Consider the following 8,974-nt stretch of genomic DNA (forward strand, 5'->3'; position numbering starts at 1 on the left):
TTTTTCTTCTGCTGCTCTGTCTTGTGTTAGTTTTGTTATTAGTCCAACCACAAGAAGGCAAGAGGGAGAGAGAGTGAAATTTCCCCCTTCCCAATAGTATACACTCCTAATTATAAAGATTTCTATGTGGAAATGTCTGTATTCATATTAAGCAGAAGATGGGTTTATACTGATGCCTCCAACTTGATCCATTATCTTATGGACAGTGTACATCTCCCCCCTGCTTATCTGTAACTCCCAGTCAGACGGTAGAATCCTGGTTCCCACCATCTTCAGTCCATTCAATTCATTTCTCATTCTGCTCCAGATGAGTGGTTTCAGCGTTCTCAGCTCCTACCTGTGTGGGATGGATCTTACAGATCCCACTGTTTACGTGCAGTACATTTTCCCTGTAGGCTACACGTTCCATTCATTCCTGCAGTCACTGAGGCTGGCACCTTCTGCTCCACCATCAGCAGTGGGTGTTATCATTCATTTCTAATACAGATCCTTTGTTACATCCTGTATTCCATCCTGTGACACTACCGCTTACTTGATCACTTAATTGACTTATTTCTGTAAAAAATGAAAATGTCCCTCACAAAATGAGAACCTCTACTCAGTTTTCTGAGAGTCTTTAAAAAAAATTACTCAGATTCTAGTAGTCACTAGGCTACAGACCTATTTGGGGGGTGGCACATTCTGCTCCCCGTGACATGAATGTGCACTACTTGACTTAGGAGTTCATCTACAGACGGGCATACTGACCAATTGAGCTTCTAAGCCATTATGAATAGACCTCCTGTGCATTACTTGATGTTTCTGTTTGAACAGTTTTTCAAAGCAGATGTCTAAATTCAAGAGTTGGCTTTTGAGGGGACTCTAAGTTTAGAATGCTTAGCTTTGGGAGAAACTGCCAAACTGACTTCCAAAGTTGGCCATACCTGTTTTCCACTAGGATCTTGAATATATTTTTGCATGATTATTTACTATCTGTATACCTTCTTTAGCTTGATGTTTGTTTCTATCTTTACCCGTTTTAGTGGAGTTGTTTGCCCATTTTAGTGGAGTTGTTTGTTTTAGATTTTACTGGTATAATCTGAGTACAAATCCTTTATCAGATACGCATTTTGCAAATACTTTCTCCTAGTGTGTGGTCTCTCTTTTGCCTTTATGAATAAGACCTTTCACAGAGTAGAAGTTTATAGTTCTATAAAGTCCACGTTACTAATTTTGTGTTGATTTGTTCACAGGCATTTGTTGTTGTGAGTTAAAACTCATCACCAGGCCCAGGGTCTTACAGGTTTTCTCCCTTTTCCTTTTAAGACTCTTATAGTTTTGCCATTTAAATTTGTCTATGGGCAATCATGAGTGAATTTTGCTATCAGTTGTAGTTTGTGTCTATGTTCTCTTCATTCTATATGTTTTTTTAAATTAATTGCCCCTGAACCAGTTTTTGAGACAACATAGTGAGCTATTTGGCTGTGTTTCAGTTTGGATTTCCAAAGGCACTACATAGAGCAGAACTGCATTCAGGATGAGGTCCCGGGGCTTTGTGAACTCAGCGTCCCCTGAACTTTTCTGATGGTCCACAGCGGGGCGCCAAATCCACCTCTGACCCACAGGGCACAGGTGCATTCTGCCCATGAACTTGTCCCCTTGCGCAGCAGGCAGGGGCTTGGTCTCTTCAGGACTGTCAGAGCTTCGTCTTCTAGACAGTGGCACTGTGTCCATGCTGTCATGGGCTGAGTTTTCTTGGGCATCACTGTGAAAAGGTGCCATAAGAGGAAAAAGAGACAAAGTGGGGAGAAGCTTCCTGTGTGCAGCTGACTGCTCAGGGGAGTTCTGTCTTCAGAGGAAGCTCAGAAAGAGGTTGATGTGGAAAACTGTGGTTTTATTTAGTTTTGTGTGCAGTCGAGATGGTCACCAGTGACGTTCTTTGGTGCTTGGTGTCCCATTTTCCCAGCAATGTTTATGGAGGGGAGTGTCCCTCCCCCTTTGTATGTCCTTGGCCCTATTTTCATGAATTCATTGACCACAGCCATGCGGGTTTATCTCTGGGCTCTTTATACTGTTACTCTCATCCGTGTGTCTGTGTTTGTGCCAGTTCCTCACTGCTGTGGTCACTACAGCTCCGTGATACAGTTTGATGCTAGGGAGGGAGATGCCTCCAGTTGTGTCCTCCTTTCTCAGAATCTGTTTGGCTGTTCAGGGTCCTTAGTTGTCCTATATTAATAACAGGATTGTTATTTCTATTTCAATGAAACATATCATTGAACATTACGTTGTTGTTGCAGTGAATTTGTTAATAGCTTTGGGTAGAATCAACAATTTAATACCCGTAATTCTTCCAATCCATGAGTACAGAACATTTTTCTGTTTATTTGTGTCTTCTTTAACTTCTTTTTCAATGGTTTATGGTTTTTTGAGTGCAAGTCTTTCACATCCTTGGTTAAATTTGTTCCTGGATATTTTGTTCTTTTTGATGCAATTATAAATGTGATTGTTTCCTTGAATTTTCCTTCTGATGGGTTATTAGTGTATAGAAATGCAACTGATTTTTGTACATTGATTTCTTACTGAACTTTACTGAATTTATTTATTTTAACAAATGTTTGTTAAGTGTTGCGGAAAACTGTAATGTTAAAATCTCACTGTTTCTCCTGCATCCCAGGTCATGCACAGGATCCAAGACTTGCTGGCCACGGGTGTACTCCTCCCACAGTGCCTCTTAATAACAAGTGGATTCCGACAAGGGCAATGAGCATCACACCTCTGGCTGACCTCGGTCTGGGTGAGTCTTGGCTTCTATAGCAAGGTTTGATGTCTGTCTTATCAACTTCTCTGCTGTGGGATTGATATGGTTGTTTTGAAAAGTGATGGACTTTCCAGTGATTTCTATGCTGGTAAAAACTACTCACAGTTGCCACTTTATACAAAATACCGTAGGGCGTTTTACCCCAAACAGGGGTAGTCTCCTGAGGAGCCGTCATATAACCCACCAGTGAAGAAGCCGTGTGGCTTCCACATTATTGTGTGACCTGCCGGCCCCTTCAGCTGTCACCACTTGGTCCAGCTGCTTGTTCTCTGTTTCTGGGTTTGTTACTGAGACTCTCACTGTGACAGCCTTGATGGGTGTAAAGCACACACAGTGACCATGTGATCTGGTGAAACTTTTCTTTATGGCTCTTTTCACTAGGGATCTTTTCAGTGTTTGGTAATGGTGTAAATTGTATCAGTTCTACATCCGTACATGATTTTCACTGTGATTAAAAATGCATATGACACTTTTAACTGAAATCATTTCAAGTACACATTTTTGTGGTATTAACTACCTTTACATAATGGTACGAACAAGTTCAAGAACTTGTGTGCCTACTTGAAGCATGGGAGATGCCCAGGAAATTGAGTAATTCCCTGAAATGACCCACGACTTCACCTGAAATACCATCTTTCTCTAACAGCAAGAGAAAGGAAGGTTATGTTCATCATATAGACTTAAGTCTTAGCCTTCTCTATTGATAATTTTTTTTTTTTTTAGATTTGGTCTTTCTTTTATTCCTGGTACAGAAAGGGAGGTTACTTTTCAAATGGAGAGTTCCCTTATAAATGTAAATTTGCCTCACAAAAGGCAAAGTTGACTTGGGTTTCATAGAGTCTCATGTGTCTTATTTTTTTCAAGAAATCTGCCCATTGTAATCTTCATGCCAAAGAGATGTATTTTAGGGTGTCATTTGTCCTCTTTCCATGGGTGTACCCCAAAATGCTTGTGTATTCATGCACGGAAGGACATTCTCATATTTTAAAGATTTTAGCCATTGTGAGTAGAGTTGCTGTGCATAATTGCGTGCTAGTTTTTGTTTGGACACTTTATCAAAGCAATTGTCTAAATACTAGAGGTGGAATGTTGGATTCTCAGGTGAGCATTGAGTAGCTTTGGAAAAAACTGCCCAACTGTCTTTCAAAGTAGCCACACATGCATTCCACCTGCAGTGAGGGAGAGTTCCTGGTTTTCTTCATCTTCCATCAATCACAAGTAATGTCATTATTTTGGAGTTTAGTGGTTCTAATGAGTGTGCAGTGTTATATCATCGTTGTTTTAGTTTGCTATTTCCTACTGGTATATGATTTTTGAGAACATTTTTGTATGCATATTTATTATCTGTGTTTTCTTTGGAGCGGTGTTTGTTAAGATCTTTACCTATTTCTATTGGGGTTGTTTGTTGTAAAGTTCTTGGTGTAATTTGAGTCCAAATCCTTAATCAGTTATGTGTTTTGTAAATTTATGTTTCTCAGTATGTGTCTTGTCTTTAGGTTTTCTGAATAAGGTCATAAACAGAGTTTAAATTTTTAATTTTTTTAAATTCCATGGTATAAATTTTACTTCTGTGGATAGACTTGGGGATTTTTGTAAAAGTTCATCACCTAGACAAGGTTATGTCGATTTCCTTACATGTTTTCTTTTAGAATAATCCCAGATGTGCATTTTATAATTGTCTATGAACAATTTAGAGTACATTTTGGTGTGAGTGGTAAAACCTGAGTGGTTGTGGCCTGCAGTTCCCAGCTGGCTAGCGGGTGGCACCACGCCTGTTCTCTGACCCTCAAGGTGCACGTGTCTCACTGGGGGGTTTGGCTCCTGTGGGAACTTGGCTCCTTGTGGGGCTGGTGGAGGCTGGGTCTCTTCAGGACCCGCCTTGGCTTCAGCTTCAGGACAACACTCGACCAACCAAGTCCACCCAGACAGGAGCCAGATGTCTCCAAGAATCACCAGGAGGCATCACTGTGGGAGTAAAAGGTGAGGGAAAAGTGGGGAGAAGCTTCCTGTGTGTGATTGCACCTAAGGAGGTCCATTTTTAGAGGATCCAGCTGAGGAGGGACTTGATGTGGAAAATTTTCAAATTTACTTGATTTTTTGTCTAGTGTTGATAGTGTCTGGTGTCATTTTTGGGGGTATGGTGTCCCATGTTCTTGGCACCGTTTATGGAGGGGACTGTCCTTTTCCCACTTTGTGTTCTTGGCTCTTTTGCCATAAACTAACTGACAACATAAAGATGGGTTTATTTCTGTGCTCCCTGTTCTGTTCCTCTGGTCCATGTGCCTGTTTTTGTGCCAATACCTTACTGTATCTCTGCTGGGGACTGTGGCTTCCTAACATCATGTGAAGCCAGGGAGGGAGACGCCTCCAACTGAGTTCTCCCTTCTCAAGGTTGCTTAGGCTATTCCAGGTTCTTTTTTGTTCCATGCAAATGTTAGGATTTCTTGTTTTTTGTTTCTGTGAAAGAAAATGCCATTTGGTAGAGTTTGGTAGAGTTCGCAGTTAATGTGTACACTGCTTAGGCTTCGTGAATGTTATAGTAATGTTCTTCTAGGGCACGAGCACAGCTTTTATTTTGTGTGCGTCCTCTTCAATTTCTCTATCAGTGTTTTCTAACTTTTCATGTGCAGGCCTTTCACATCCTTGGTTCATTTTATTCCTGGGTTTTATTTTATTTTATTTTTGGTACAATTGTTAAATGGAATTGCTTTATTAATTTATCTTTCTGAAACTTCTTTATTATTGTGTAGAAAGTCAATTGATTTTTGTATATTGATATTGTATCATGTAACTTTACTAAAGTTATTTATTACTTTTTAACAGTTTTTTTTTGGTATGTTGATGTGGAAAAGTAGAATTCAAAATTGCCACTTTTTTTTTTTATCACATCCAAGTCCTTCACAACAACCAAGACACAGTGGCTTATGAAATTATCTTATGGTGTCTCAATAATATGTAGATTCCTGCAAGGGTGATTAGCTTAACCATTTTGGATCAACTGGAAATGGAGAAAGAAGGCTTGGGCTCTATAGTGAAGTTTGACATTTTCTCTGCTTTCCTGTTATGAATTTGATATGTTTGATTTAAAAAAAAATACTTTCCAATAATTTTAAACATACAGAATGTGTGCAGTAGCAGTACAGTGTACTCTTCATCTGTAAGCTCAGGTTTCTCACTCATCACTGATGTAGCACGTATGCCACTTCTCATGACAATCTCTAGTGTGTTTTTGCTTTGAGTAGAGACACTCTGTGTCACCACATAACATCCAAATGAGGATTCATTATGGTTCTCACTTCATAACGCAGTCCACAGACTCAGTTCCACTGTTGGCACCTGCTCCAGCTGTACGGCAATGGGTTTTCCCAATCTGATCCAGTGTTTTGTTTTGTTTTGTTTTGTTTTGTTTTTTCCTGGAACTGTTCTCGAGACTTTCCCTTATTTCCCCAACTTTGATCGAATTAAAGGGCACACGATGAGTATGATCTGGATGGCCTTTTCTGTATGGCCTCTTTTTCTTAGGATGTTTTCATTTTTCATCCATGTTGTAACAAATATCAGCACTTCATGTTTTTCATTGTGATTAAATCTATTCCATATGGCATTGACCAATTACTGCTTTAAGTATACACTTTCATTACATTCATGTCATGTAGTTTTTGGATATTGACTACATTTACATTGTTGTAGAAATATTCTCAGCACTCATCTCCACTACTTTTTCAGTTTCCCCAAGTGAGACTGTATCCATGAGACACCAACTCCTAACCCCCTGGCAAGTACATTGTACATTTTGTTATTGAATTAGACTTATACGGATACCTCATCTTAGAATCATAGAATGTATGTCCTTTTTTGGTTTGATTTGGTTTGTTTCCCTTGAATGACTTCAAGGTTCATTCACATTGTAGCATGTGTCAGAATTACCTTCATTTTAAAGGCTGAATCCTGTTTAAATGTGTGAAGTAATTATAATTATTTTAATTTGATTTAAAGATAAGTATAGTTGGATATCTACCCCCAAACTAACACACAGACACTACTTTGAACCTTTGCTGAGCTGTAATAAGTGCCAGCACTTGTTGAACCATGTGTACATCCACCTCTAGGTGGCAGTCTGGCCACGTAGGAGCCTCTGCCGACCTAGCCATGTCCTCCATGTGTTTAGGAGGTGTCTCTTTCATTCGTGGTGATTTTAATTTTTTTAAGTACAATCAATAATATAAAACCATCAGCCATATCCCAATGTATGTAGTTTGAGTTAATTGTATATGTGGTTTATTCCCCTGTATGTGGATAGCCAGTTACCCAGCACCATTTGTGGAAAAGAGTAGTAAAAAAAAAAAAAAAAACACCTAAACATTCACGCTTGTCAAAACTGTATTGATCCTAAGTGAATGGGATTATGTTCGGGCTTCTTATGTACTGCCATTTATCTATATTTATGTTTTTATGGCAATATCATATTTTTATATTGCTTTGAATTCACATGAAATTTGAAAATATGAAGCTTTATGTTTGGTTTTCCCTTTTCAAGTTTGTTTTGTATTTTTGGGGTCTCTAAAATTATATACAAATGTTAAAATCAACTTCTGTGTTTGTTGCAAAATTGTCATAGATATAATATTGTCTCCGTAGATCGCTTTGGGCACTCATGCCATATTTAGTTTTGTTATCAACAAACAAAATGTCGTCTTTTTTTTTTAAGATTTTATTTCACTTCTTTTAGTGGTGTCATTTCCATTTTAATTTACTAGTCTTGTACCTTGATTAAATTGATTCAACTATTTTAGTAATATTGACATCATGTAAAATACAGTTCTCTTAAATTCTTGAGATTATTCATTGTTAATGTGTACATGTAGACAAATTTTGATTCATTGATACTTTGTATCATCTACTTGCTGAAGTATTTGAGTTACTCACAGTTTAAAAATTGAGCTGGTCAATGAATTGGGTGTGCTTTCAAGATGTATATGTAAAATGATGTCAACTGTGTTTGTGAATAGACGTCCTTTTATATGTAAAAATTTTATGTTTATTCTCTTTCATCCTGGATTTGCCTGGAACTTCCTGTACAGTAGTGAATAACAGAGGTGAAAGGAACTCTCTGGGCCATGTTCCAGATGATTGACATTGACTGTGCATTTTTTATACTGCTTTGTATCATACTGAATAATTTGTTCCTAGTCCTATTTTCACGAGTGTTTATGCTATGAAGTAGGAGTGGAATTTGTTTAAAGCTTGTGGTGAGTCTAGTGGATGGGATGATGTGATTTCTCTGTATTGTACAATTTTTGTTTATCACATTGCTTAGCTTTATGTAATAATTTATGACAACGCTTGGTTTACAATGTTAAAACTGGATTATCTGCTTTGGAGACATTTGCAGGAGGTACACACTTGCTTCTAATGTGCTGTTAATTTCAGGTAAGTAGTAACACACAGGGAAGTGGAGGATTCTATGTCATTGGCTAGTTGATGTATTTTTGTTACGTCTTCATGAGATTTAACAATCAGGAGAGTGCTAGGTTGTTACAAGAAAATAGAATTAAGGATTAGCACCAGGGTCAAAATTGGGGGTAGGGTATGGGAATGGGTTAGAGTTACGGTCAGTGTGACGGTACTGGTGAGAGTTAGGGAAAGGGTTAGGGTACGGATTAGGATACGAGAACGGGTTAGAGTACAGGTTAGGATAGGAGTTTGAGAACAGGTTAAGTTCAGAGTATGGGTAAGGTATGGGTTAGGCTACAACATAGGTAATGCATTAGGGAACAGAAAGGGTTAGGGTTAGACTCAGTGTTCAGTGTTAGAGGGTCAGGGTTAGACTCAGGGTTAAATTCAGGGTTAGACTCAGGGTTAGGGGTTAGGGTTAGGGTTAGGGTTAGACTCAGGGTTAGACTCAGGGTTAGGGTTAGGGTTAGGGTTAGGGTTAGACTCAGGGTTAGACTCAGGGTTAGGGTTAGGGCTAGGGCTAGGGCTAGGGTTAGGGTTAGACTCAGGGTTAGACTCAGGGTTAGACTCAGGGTTAGGGTTAGGGTTAGGGTTAGGGTTAGACTCAGGGTTAGACTCAGGGTTAGACTCAGGGTTAGGGTTAGACTCAGGGTTAGACTCAGGGTTAGACTCAGGGTTAGACTCAGGGTTAGGGTTAGGGTTAGACTCAGGGTTAGACTCAGG

This window comes from Vicugna pacos, chromosome 26 (genome assembly GCF_048564905.1).
Source record: "Vicugna pacos chromosome 26, VicPac4, whole genome shotgun sequence".
NCBI lineage: Eukaryota > Metazoa > Chordata > Mammalia > Artiodactyla > Camelidae > Vicugna > Vicugna pacos.